Here is a 14,120-nt window from a genome sequence, read left to right as displayed (position 1 = left end):
GATCCTTAGTCCTAAAGCATCCTTCCTGTTTTAGTTCAACTCTAAAAACAAAAACACATATTAAAAAATTCGCTATGATGAGTTTTTCTTTGCTATAACGTACGTGACTTAACCTCATTTTCGTTATTGCAAACAAATTTTGCTATAGTGACTTCCATTTTCGCTAAGAGTTCGCTGCTGGAATTTAATAGCGAGTTTTTTATTTTTCGCTACAACGAGAATAATAAACTCACCTATTACCATTCCTAACATGACTAACTATATTCTGGTACAAATGACAATCTTAATGTCTGCCTAATCTTGTCCAGAGATAGCTTAACTATTCGTCCTCTACAAAACACAAAATAACCCTTGGGTATCTATCCTGTAGGTGGAAGTGGGGAAATGTTCACATAGAACTCCCTAATGATATCCACATGGATAGATTCACTACCCTCAAGAATTCCTGTCCACTACATTCTCTCGAAGAATGGATAACGAATGTGTTATGACTGAAATCAGTCCTAAGAAATTAAGAGAGAAAAAGAGTAGAAGGAAAGAAGGAAATGAGAAGAAGAAGGGAAAGGAAAATGAGGAGGGAAAAAGAAAAAATAGTGAGGAGAATTCTGGAGAATTATGTATTAACTCATCAATGAATCTCTCTTTACAAGTATTGAGTATATATGGTGGTTTGTTAGCGACGACTCTAACCAACTACAGTTGGCAATGCCTAGTGTCATGGACTGAGAGTTTCATGCCCAAAAGGCTAACTTATTAGGTAGAAGAACTCTTCCCATTTATAGGTTCAAAACCTCCCTAATACGCTTCCGATGTGGGATTCGTTACATTCTCTCCCACCTAATATATGTGATGCACTCATCATAGGTGGGGCTCCCTACCTACCCACCCACCTCACTCTCATGTGAACCCACAATCACATGTGGAATTTTCAATTTTTAATTCTCCGTCTTCACCTTCTAAAGCTAATGAATGCTTTCTTGTTAATTCTTTGGAGCTAATTACTGTTTCTAGTTCTTTCCGAGATAAGATAGAAGACAAATTGGGGTTAGCTTTGACTGCTGAGGATAGCAAATTTAATTATGAAAAGGCAAAGGCTTACTTAGAGGCCATTGATTGAAGAATAACTAAGACGTCTAATGTAGAGTTGAGGATGCCTCCTTGATCCATAGACCAAACATTCCGTCTAGCTTAGACATTAAACAAGCGCTTCTTGGGAGGCAACCAGAGTTTTTCATTTTTAATTCATGTTTCTGTTTTATTTCAGTTTGTTTGACTTCGTTTCAATATTTCATTTAGTGTGTTGTAGAGTAATTAATAGTTTGTTTTTTTTTAAGGGAAATCCAGTTCACTCCGCGGTGCAATTCGGTGTTTTATGCGCATTTGATTCGTTGTGACGATGCAGAGCAAGCTCCTACTCTGCGGCATAATTCAGCGTGAAACGCACAACGAAACTGTGGCTTGACTTCTGTGTTTTTGACTTCATGAGAAAATCCATGTCACGCTGTGGCGCAGAAACTCATGCCACAGCGCAACTCATTTCCTATATAAGAAAACACAAATATTTTTTCTTCTCATTTTCGTTTCTTCTTGTGCTGCAGTGCCATTTTCTCTCTCAAATCTTCAATTATTTGATGATTTTGTGCTGATTAATCACTCCTTACACATTGTAAACACTTCTCTACACTTGATTTTGCAAATTTCAATCCTATTTAGTGTAGAAATCTACCAAGGAGAAGTTAGGGTTGAATTGGGGTTTTTCAAATTGGATCAAAATTCAACAATCCAAGGCTTCTAGACTTGTCAATTGTGTTGGCAAGATCTTTAATCACTAGTTTGTCGTGTTATTTTGTGAGGAATTTCCAGAGATTTCCAATTTTGAAGATTGAAAATTTTGGGTTCTTGATTTTATTTCTGCAATTTGGAATATTTGAAACTGTTGATTGAGAAATTGTGATTGTGTGGGAAAATTTGGAAATTGGTTGATTGAAATTGTTGTGATTGTGGATTGGCAGTTTGTGTAGTGTGGTGTAATTGCCATGTAATTGGGCAAATTAGTTGTGGTGTGATTAGGGTGTGTAGGGACTGTTGCGATTGATTTAGTGTTGTGTAATTGGGTAGATTGGTTGGATTGTTTTTATTTACTATTTTGTTTCTGATGCTTGTTTATTGCTTTCATTTATGTTTTTGGTTTTTGTATAAACTTTATTTACTATAGTTGTTAATTTCATATCTTTCTTGTTTTCTATTTATTTCTATTTCCACAAACTCATGCTGATTAACCAATGAAATGGATTCTATTCCAAAGACACCATGTGTTCATTTTTTGTAGTGGTAGATGTTCATGTTGATTACAAGATGTGCATTCAATGGAGTTACTTCCAGTACTTCAGGATTTGTTAACCAAAGGGGGTAACTTGTTTCTTTCCCTTTACCTCTACTTTGTTTTGATGGCTATTAGGGACAATGTAGGATTTTGGTTGGAGGTAGGGAAGATATGAAATGTGCCTGTAAATTTTTTCTAGTTTTTGGGAATTTGTGTTTCCGAGATTACTTTATATGTCTATGATATAACATAATTGCAATGACATGTAGTTTCTAGAAGAAGTCAACTTTTACTCTAGTCTGGGAATTATTCTGGATATTGGTTTTGTTGTAGTTTGAAACTCTCAAGAATATGGCTTGTCTAGTTGGTTAGTTCTAGCACTTATAGATGTTTTGTGTGTAATCTTCCTAAGACATTGTGAGATCCCCCAAATTCTAGAACCTAATTGATGATCACTTGAGGTGAAATCCTAGACGACGAATAATTTAAGAAATGACTTAGGCCATCTTTGGACTGTTTGTGTTTTTCAAGCCAACCCTATATGTTATTACCCTTAGTCACCTGTTGTGCCGATATTGTATATATTTAGTTTTGATTTTCTTTCTTTTATCTTTCAATAACCTGCCCTATATAACCCTTAAACACATTTCCTAACTATGATATTCTTTTAAGAGGAGTTAATATGAATTTATGAAAGTGAAAATGTGTGTGGCTAAGAGCATCATTTTAAAAATTTGTGAAGATGTTCGAAACAACAGGTTGGGGGTTGTTGTGTAGGGAAAAGGGAAATTTGGTGATATCATTGCTTCCTAATTTATTAGTTCTAAAAAAAAAAAAAAAAAAAAAAAAAAACACGAAACAAAACGAATAAGGAAGTATGAAAAGGGTGTAGATTCGATTGTGGTTGGGAAGAGTGATGCAAAATAAAAAAAATAAAAAATTAAGGTTTCAAGGCTTGAGAGAATAAGTTGTTTTGAACGATCATGTTCTTTAAAGGTAAGGTTATTCCTCTTAATTGCTTGAATCCTTTACGTTCTTTCATAACCCAATACCTTAGCCTAACGTTACAAGTTTAATTAAGTCCTAATTATTTGAAGTTGTGCATTTGTTCTACATTAGTGGAGAGTGGTCTGAAAAGTAGGCCTACGGAGTTGTGTGTTCAGGGTTTTTATATTTATGGGATCAAAAATTTGTTTTCTTTATGGAAGTTGCATATGGAACTACCTCTAGGGCTAGGATTGGCGAATTATGGAATTGATTGGTGTTGGAGAGTTGAGAACAAAGGTGAAACTGATGTTTAGGGTGTTCTTAGATGTGGGTAATGATTGCTTATTCTTTTTGCTATATGTGTATGCAATGTATGAGACACATCTATTGATTAATCTGGGAAATATTTGTTTTGTAAATATGTGTGTTAGGACTTTTAAGATGTTTGTGGGTAACATCGTTGTAAATTGTCACAAGACTATAACTCGTCTACTAGGGGGACCTAAGGGTTCAAAGGCTCATTGCATACGCTAAATGCAATCGTGGTAACCTATGGAAGTGGTTTAGTTTAGGATAGTTTAGTTAGGATTAATTAGATTTTATTTTAGACCACTTTAATTGCTAAGGACTAGCAATAAGCTGGTTGGGGGTTGTGATGAGTGTTGGAAATGCATATATATTTAGTGATTTGGGGATGAGATTGTAGTGAATTTATGGTTTGATGCATCATTTATGATGAAATTCCTTGCATGTTTCGTTATCTTCCAGAATCATGGGTTTGTGTGTATTTTCAAGAATTCGGGTGCAAAATTCATGATTTGTACATGCGCTAATGTTCAGACCATCATGACTCATTAGAGTGCAAATGAATCAAGACATGAAGAAGAAAAAGTGGAACTTCAAAGTTGCATCGCAGCGCAACCTTAGTTGTGTCGTGGTATAGATTTATGGCGCTGCAACATATATCGGCAAAATCTAGTGCGCGTTGCAGCGTCAATAGGGTTCTGTCTAAGCACAAATTGGGTGTTGAGGCGCCGTTTGAGTAGAATGCAAAAAAGGCGCATTTCCAACCCTAATTTGATTTTCCAATTATTACAAAATTGCCATTATTTGTAAAAACTATAAAAGGGCAACAAATTTCATATTTTAGGGATTCCAAACTCTGTAAACAGTTGGGCTAACTTGGAGAAGGGGTCTTTGAGAGGCAAAGAACTAAATCTTGATTATTTGTTATGGATTTATGAACCAAATGCTAACAAGTAATATAGCTTAATTTGAATACTCTAAGTTTTTAATCTAAATTACTTGTTTAATCAATTCATTACAATCTTAGTTTCATTCATTGTTGTTTATTCAATCCTTAATCATTATTGTTGCTTGATCATCTTTAATAATTGATTAATTGATTGTGTGTATGCCCTAGCTAATCTTGAATAGCTCTTGTGAATGAATGGTTTGTGCCTTTACATACGCCCTGACAGATATAGATTGGTTTGTGAACTTTGGGCACTCGTAATCTTAATGGGTTTTTAGTAATTAGACTAGACTATACGCCCTAGCTAGTTTAATGATGAAAGCACTAGGTTAATCCTAGACGCCCTACGGTAATACCTTAATTTGGTAAGTATCAACCCTAAGATTTGAATTGAGAAAGCACTAGTTAGATTATTGGCGTAGAGTAAGATAATTACAGTAAAATTGAATACCTAGGCCTTTACCCATTTGTTTCTCACTTGTTTCATTATCGTCTTTACTTTAATTGTTAATTTTCGTTATTTCATTGTTATTTTAGAATTATTAGTTAGTTGATTAATTTTGTTACTTTATTTGGTTGATGCATGTTATTAGATTAATAGATAACTAACAATTCTCTGTGGGATCGAACCTTGCTTTTGCACACTATACTGCGATTGCGATTCATGTACTTGCAAGGAAATAGAATTTTATCTATCAATTGTGTGAGTCATTATCCTATTGGAGTAGAAGGAAGATGAGTTCCTAGTATAACCAGAAAAAAAAAATTAAAAAAAAGTTCCTCAATTAGAGGACAATTCTCAAGTGCTCATCAAATGGAATAGCCTATCGTCTGTTGACTCTACTTGGGAGGACCTCACTTTTATTCAGGTTCAATTTCCAAACTTTATGCATTCTAAGGAGGAGGAGGAATTGTTATGTATGAAGGGGAAAGGCAAAGGAAAATTAGTTACGCTTTATGGGCTTTTATGTTTTTCATAATTTCTAGAAAAGTTTATTATACCTCTTTAGATCCGTAGTGTAACGAATCCCACATTAGAAGCATATTAGGGAAGTCTTGGGCCTATAAATGAGGGGAGTCTCTCCACCTAATAGGTTAGCTTTTTTGGTGTAAAACTCCTAGCTCATGACAAGTGGTATCAAAGCAGACCCAGTTTGTCTTTCGATGTCCTACCAAGCACCCATGTAGGGGCATATCAAGAACCATCATTATTAGTTTCCCATTCTGAATGTTAATAATTGTTTTTGTTGTGGCCATGAACGGACGTCCAAGCAAGATGGGTGATTCCTTGTCAAAATTTGACGGCGTCTCCATATCTAACACCACAAAATCTAGAGGAACAATTAGTTTATCAAATTGAACTAAAACATCTTTAATAATACCTCGTGGATACTTCACTAATCGATCGACTAACTACAAGGTCATTGTTCTGGTTTTAGTTCTCCCAATCCCAATTGCTGATACATTGAATACGACATAAGGTTAATACTTGCACCCAAATCCAACATGGCTTGCTTTTCCTTTTTATTACCAACAATAATGTCGATAATAAAACTCCCAAGATCTTTCAGTTTGGGTGGTAATTTATTTTGAGCATCGCACTCGTTGTCTCAGAAATCGAAACTTTCTCATTAGGCTCATACTTACGCTTTCGTATATTCAGCTCCTTGAAAAACTTTGTGTAAGCAGGCAATTTCCTAATCAAGTCAAGCAAGGGTAAGTTCACATGAACCTTAGATAAAATTTCATAAATATCAGAAAATGACTTATCCCATTTGCTTTTAGCCAAGCGACTTAGAAAGGGCACAGGTGAAACATAAGGCTGAGGTGGAACATATGGATGATCAATCTCTTCACTCAAAATGGGTGCACTTGGTTGCTTCCCCTTAGCTTCCTTTTTCCTTGTATGTTCAAATAAAGGCGTATTAGTTTTAGAATTAATCTCCTTGTTAATTACCTTACAGCTCCGTAGTATTGTAATTGCATTTGCTTGCTCAAGTTGGCTTGGTAATTTCCTAGGAAAATGGTCTTGTAATGCTTTCGCTATTTGTCTAATATTAACCTCTATCTTCCCTATGCATGCAACCTATTGTTGGAATCTCTATTCAAAGTTTTGATTTGTGAGACACTTGAATAAAGTTATTCAGTGTTTCTTCCAATGAAGGTTTCTGCTATTGCATTATGTGATCAAAACTCCCTTGTTGTTGATTGTTTATCCAAGAAAAATTGGGGTGATTTTTCCAACCAAGATTGTAAGTGTTCGAAGAAGGATTATAAGGCCTTTGATTGTAAGAATTCATCATGTTGGCATGTTCCACAAATTTTGGAAAATTCTTACTAGAAGGACAAATGTTAGTAGTATGGCCAACTTTACAACAAATAGCACATACCTTGTTGGAATCGCTCTGTCCTTGTCCCATCATCATGTTGCACATCATCTTCATTTGCTTGGTCAATTCAGACATGCATTGCCAACTCAATGTTAGCACTTACTTCATAAATTCCTTTTGAATTTCCTCTAACACTTTTCTGTTGTGAATTGGCTCCAAGCATCTCATACAACTCATAAGTCTCATGTGTAGTCTTCTCTCCCATGGCACCACCTTCAGCATTATCAACTATAGCTTGGCAAGCCTGTGTTAGTCCATCATAGAAAAATTGGTTCAACAACTCTAACAGATATCTATGATGTGGACATTGAACTAAAATCAATTTAAAACGTTCCCAAGCCCCATGGAATGATTCACCTTCAATTTGAGAGAAAGTGGCAATATTACCTCTTAGTTCAGTAGTCTTTGCATAAGAGCAGAATTTACCAATGAACTTGTTGTAAACTACATCCCAAGTGGTAAGTGAAGTTGGTGTCAAAGACATGAACCAACTCTTTGCTACATCCTTCAACATTTATGGAAAGCATCTCATCTACAACTAGTCTTCATTTAAATTCTGCAACGGAAAAGTTTGCACAATTGAGTAAAAATTACGAATGAAAGTTAAAGGATCCTCTGTGGCTATTCCATGAAATGAATGAAGCATCTGAAAGTAAATGTTCTTCAGCTTATAATTCCTTGCGTGGCCTCAAGACTATGCAAGAGAGCAACGTTCCAATGGTAGGATGTGCGTACTCCTTCATACGACGGGGTAAGTTAGCCATTTCTTCTTTGGATTCAGAACTTGATTCAAATGACTCTTTAGAATTTTTTGGTTCTCTTCTCCTCCTTCTAATCAAATTTACTCTATCAAAGTAAGAAATCACTTCTTCATCCAAAGATCGATGACCTTGCATTCAAGAACTCACACACCAAAGAAAATAGAACAAAAAGTAATCCAAACAAAAGTAAAACAACAAAAAGTAAAGATGAAAATAACAAAATTAAAGCACACATTATCAAAGAAATCGAATAATTTAAACAGATCCCTGGAAACGGTGTCAAAAACTTGATAGACAAAATTCTATTTCCTCACAAGTGTACGAATCCCAATCGCAGTATAGTGTGCAAAAGCAAGGGTTGATCCCACAGAGAATTGTAAGTTATCAATTAATCTAATAGCATGCATCAACCAAATAAAGTAACAAAATTAATCAACTAACTAATAATTCTAAAGTAACAGTGGAATAACAAAAATTAACAAATAAAGTAAAGACGATAATAAAACGAGTGAGAAACAAATGGGTAAAGGTCTAGGTATCTAATTTCACCGTAATTATCCTACTCTGACAATAATCTAACTATTGCTTTCTCAATTCAAATCCTAGGGTCGATACTCACCAAATTAAGGTATTACTATAGGACGTTCGGGACTAACGTAGTGCTTTCATTATTAAACTAGCTAGGGCGTATAGTCTAGTCTAATTACTAAAAACCCATTAAGATTACGAGTACCCAAAGTTCACAAACCAATCTATATTTGTCAGGGTTTATGTATAGACACAAACCATTCATTCACAAGAGCTATTCAAGATTAGCTAGGGCATAAACACAATCAATTAATCAATTATTTAAGATGATCAAGCAACAATAACGATCAAGGATCGAATAAACAACAATGAAAAAAACTAAGATTGTAATGAATTGATTAAACAAGTAATTTAGATTAAAAACATAGAGTATTCAAATTAGGCTACATTGGATACACTAAAGGGTTTAGCTACTCATAATTACAAGAAAACAAACCTTAATCTTACTCATAAGCATTTGGTTCATAGATCCACAACAAATAATCAAGATTTAGTACCTTGCCTCTCAAAAACCCCTTCTCCAAGTTAGCCCAAATATTTACAAAGTTGGGAATCCCTAAAATACAAAATTAGTTGCCCTTCTATAGTTTTTACAAATAATGGCAATTTTGTAATAATTGGAAAATCAAATCAGGGTTGGAATTGTGCATTTTTTGCATTATGCTCGAACAACGCCACGACACAGTTTTATGGCACCATGGCAGAATCCTAGCGATTTGTGCTTCGACATAAACCTATCAATGTTGCGGCGCAGGATGAATCACGCCACGACGGGCGCAGGATTTTGCTGCTATATGCCATGCTGCCATAAATCTACGCCGCGGCACAACTAGGATTGCGCCGATTTGTGCCGCGACGTAGAAAACTGTGCCATAGCACAATCTTAAAGTTCCACTTTTTCTTCTTCATGTCTTTATTCATTCGCACTCTAATGAGTCCCGTGTTAGTAAATCAATGAACAAAGGTAGCGGAAAACAAAAATTTTCGCCCATCGATTACTTTGGATTTGCCTAGTCTGATATATGTATGTATGTATGTATTTTACATGCTTAAATTGAAATAATGAAAATCCATACAAGGATTCAATTATACCTGTGATTGGAGACTCCATCAATATCTTTGAATGTGATCTCGCTACCGATTCGAGAATGGAATATAATTCATGTCATCCACACGAAGACAGTATAGCAATAACCAAGAATTAATTTTGCTAGAATTAATTCTTGGCTTTAAAGAGTCAAGTAATGGAAGAAAGTGTGTAGAGAAAAAGAAGAGAAAAATTTCTCTTCAAAAACTCTCCCACGGCCATACAATGAATTAGATTGAGAAAACCTAATTTTTCTTTACTAATATAATAAGTAAAATATCCATTCCACCCCTCAAGTTTAGCATCAACCAACATTAGTTAGAATCGCATACTAACCCTTATTTAATTATTTAGTTAAATATTAATATAAATATTAATATTAACTCTAATAATTAAATTCATAATTTTGCTAAATTACTCCAATAATAAAATTGGACATAGGCTACAACCTCAGTAAATTTAATTACGCAGCAAAATTATTAATATGCCCATTCATCTAAAAGACAAATATACGCTTCCAAAAAGTCACCATCCTTAATCTATCTTCTAAGTATGTGACTTGTAGGCTCCTTATCATATCGGCAGTGAGTAGTATCGCAATTAACATCAATCAATCGTCTCATTACACACAGACCAAGATTGATCCCTAGCAAGGCATCATGATCATCCGATAGATTCGGATTCAGCGAAATAGCCACCAATTAATGATATGGTTATCATGCAATGAAATCTTTTCATCATCCGTTATCTCATCGAGGCTGGAAGTATAGAAATAGTGTCAACCTCAGTTATCCTCGATATCTTTGTATTCAGTTACTGGACAATGACCAGAATAATAAATTAGATTGAGCAACAACTTAATCCCACTGTGGCCACAGCTTTACTGTCATTGACATTTACTGAATCGCGCCATGAGATAACTTCTCCCGTACCTGAGAGTGATGAACCTCTGTCGATCTACTATAGTCTTGATATACTCCTCGATGTAGCCAATCACTACCGTATTGATAGCTCTAAATAGAACTACGTTGGGCTAGTATCAAACTACACTAATCGGTGCATAAGACAATCTGGTGATCTCAAGTCTAAGGATCACATGCACTATCATTCGTTTGAGGATTTATTCCATAGACATTGGGGTTACCATCTATATGGAATCCTTTGGTGGGTCAGTCTAGTGAACTTGCCTACAACAAGCACTCATGTGTTACACTAGGTTGTCAGCAAACAACCTTGACAAGTGAAATCAGTCACTGTCTTTCAATAGGGTCGTTCAACACTATGATAGCATTACCATATTATTTGTATCCTTGGTCAGAATAATACTGGGGCTACAAACATTTCTAGAATGGCCACCATATGTGATCATAGGGTTCTCACTATCAAGATTTGAAACATTTGATACCCTCGTCACGGTTCTACCATCCTAAGGACATATATCAATACATAGAATTATGATTTACATGATATAGTAGAAAACGCCTTTTATTGATTAATAAAAATTATTACAAATAGTTAATTTTATAATAATTTATTGGCTCTAAGGCACCTACTCTAACATCCCGTTGTCTAAACATTAGTGCACGTATGAATCATCAATTTTGCACCTAAATTCCTGAAAACACATACAAACCTGTGATTCTAGAAGATAACAAAACATGCAAGGAATTTCATCATAAATAATGCATTAATCCATAAATTCTCTACAATCTCATCCCCAAATCACTAAATATATATGCATTTCTAACACTCATCAACAAATCAGTCTCTGATTTTCTTTTTTAATAATGAAACAAGAAAAACAAAGTGGATGGAACTATTCTATAATAGTTACAGTTTGTAATCCACAGGTCCAATCTTCTCTAACACTTGGAAGGGTCCATAATATCTTCTTGTTAGTTTGAGTGACTTTTTGAGTGCCATGCTTGATTGTCTATATGGCTTTAGTTTTAAATATACCCAGTCCATTATTAGAAAAACCCATTTTCTTCACGGTAATAACTGAGGTTTCTTGACAGCTCTTCACCCGTCATTGAAGCCAGTGTCAAGAAAGGGTGGTGACCGTTTTTGAACTGTTAAGAATTTCTTGATAGGTCTCTTGACAGTTATAACCCATCAAAGATTTGACCGAATTTTAACAAATCCTTGACAATCTTCGAACTGTCAAGAGATTTGAACCAAAAAAAAATTAAATTACATAATAATAATAAAAAAAATTTTATTAATAATAATTCATCCTTGATGGTCTTAAAACTGTCAAGGACTTTTTTGTAAATATTTTTATTTTGTATTAATTTATTTTGTAATTCATTACCAATTAACTAATGGAATAATGCAATGAAATTCTTCGTAATATTCCTCAACCAACAACAATTATCACAATTCAACAATAAATTTAAACATTCAACAAATTTGTCATGGAAACAGATGAATGGGATTTTCATAATACTGTCAAATTATCATTCCAACACTCATATAGACACAAAAAGATAACTCCAATCATCAAACATTGCTATAAAGACCGCTAAATTTTACCCAAAATTTATAAACAAATGCCACAAGCCTAGAGCAGCAACGTCACCTGCAAGTGATTAATGAAAAATTGGGGAGAGAAAGATAATCCACCGTAAGGATAAGCTTCACATAAGTCAACCAGTAGTCCAGTACCAAATGATATCGCAAAAAAATATGTTAGCCAAATAAATACATGCACGTAAAAAGAGTTACTATGATAAAATTTAAAGAACAAGATGTTAATGGGAATTTGAGAGAAATAAAGCAGTGTAAAATTATGGTGGCAATACACATATAATATTATAAAATAAATACAGAATCTCATGTTTTATGACATACAGTCAAGGGACATGACTTGGTGATACAAGTTTTTGACTTCAATTGAGATAGAAATCCTTAACCACTCATCTATCTTCATCCAAGAACATAGGAAGTTATAAGTTAGAAACATCAAATGCAACTTTTGACTTCAAATCTTAAGTCTTGGATTAAAATAAATGAATAATTCGGAGTTTATGTCTTGTTTTAACTGAAAAAGTTTGGGTCACTCACAGCCTATGTAATTAAGCACTTGAAATGCATAATATATATCCCAAATTTTAAAATCCCACAAACTAAACAGCCTATGATGAAATTTAAAAGTGCAATCACTACTACAAAAGCCTCTGATGTATAATATATATGCTTTTGCATTCAAATTCATTAGGAGCTCTTGAATAAGAGCATCCACAAAAACAAGAGACCAATGTGACAAGCATATAGTTTCTCATGTTTTCCAATGGCCATGTGGTCTAGTGGCATAGGTCTCCACACATTTCTGGATTGCTAAAGTCTTGGATTTCGAATCCAGGCAAAATGGAGGAGTTTAAAACTGTAGGTTCATATTATCATTTGATTGCTCCTATCATTTATTGATCCGCATGAATGTCTCCATACTTCCATCAGCAATTCTAACCAAGTGCTTACTGGAACACACAAAATCAGATGAAAAATAAAAACTCAATACCTTTCCATCATTTTCCTTTCATGACGGGACCTCCGGAGCAATATATGCTAGAGTTCCAACAGTTGATTTAGGCTGTGAGTGCAACAATCCTGACTGCAAGATGTAAAGCAAAAACAATAATGAAAGTTAAAACTAAGGACTATAATGTGTCCCACGGCCGCACAATGAATTAGATTGAGAAAACCTAATTTTTCTTTACTAATATAATAAGTAAAATATCCATTCCACGCCTCAAGTTTAGCATCAACCAAACATTAGTTAGAATTGTATAGTAACCCTTATTTAATTATTTAGTTAAATATTAATATAAATATTAATATTAACTCTAATAATTAAATTCATAATTTTGCTAAATTACTCCAATAATAAAATTGGACATAGGCTACAACCTCAGTAAATTTAATTACGCAGCAAAATTACTAATATGCCCATTCATCTAAAAGACAAATATACCCTTCCAAAAAGTCACCATCCTTAATCTATCTTCTAAGTATGTGACTTGTAGGCTCCTTATCAGCAGTGAGTAGTATCGCGATTAACACCAATCAATCGTCTCACTATACACAGACCAAGATTGACCCCTAGCAAGGCATCATGGTCACCCGATAGATTCGGATTCAGCAAAATAGCCACCAATTAATGATATGGTTATCGTGAAATCAAATCCTTTCATCATCCGTTATCTCATCGAGGCTGGGGATATAGAAATAATGTCAACCTCAGTTATCCTCGATATCTTTGTATTCAGTTACTGGACCAATGACCGGAATAATAAATTAGATTGAGCAACAACTCAATCTCACTGTGGCCACAACTTTAGTGTCATTGCCATTCACTGAATCGTGCCATGAGATAACTTCTTCCGTACCCGAGAGTGATGAATCTCTATCGATCCAACATAGTCTTGATATACTCCTCGATGTAGCCCATCACTACCGTATTAATAGTTTTAAATAGAACTACGTTGGGCTAGTGTCAAACTACAGCAATCGATGCACAAGGCAATCTGGTGATCTCAAGTCTAAGGATCACATGCACCATCATTCGTTTGAGGATTTATTCCATAGACACTAGGGTTACCATCTATATGGAATCCTTTGGTAGGTCAGTCCAGTGAACTTGCCTACAACAAGCACTCATATGTTGCATCAGGTTGTCGGCAAACAACCTTGACAAGTGAGATCAGTCACTGTCTTTCGACAGGGTCGT

The 14,120-nt window shown here is 34.7% G+C and overlaps 1 non-coding gene across 1 annotated transcript; it reads left to right on the top strand.

Annotated features, from left to right (window-relative positions):
* The first annotated feature begins 7,245 nt into the window (after positions 1 to 7,245).
* Positions 7,246 to 7,352, top strand: LOC116125430. Its single transcript, XR_004127341.1, has one exon. It is a non-coding gene; the product is annotated as a small nucleolar RNA R71 (small nucleolar RNA).
* Positions 7,353 to 14,120: the final 6,768 nt, after the last annotated feature.

Source organism: Pistacia vera, unplaced genomic scaffold (genome assembly GCF_008641045.1).
Source record: "Pistacia vera cultivar Batoury unplaced genomic scaffold, PisVer_v2 Contig164, whole genome shotgun sequence".
Lineage (NCBI taxonomy): Eukaryota > Viridiplantae > Streptophyta > Magnoliopsida > Sapindales > Anacardiaceae > Pistacia > Pistacia vera.
This window is presented reverse-complemented; position numbering and strand designations above follow the sequence as displayed.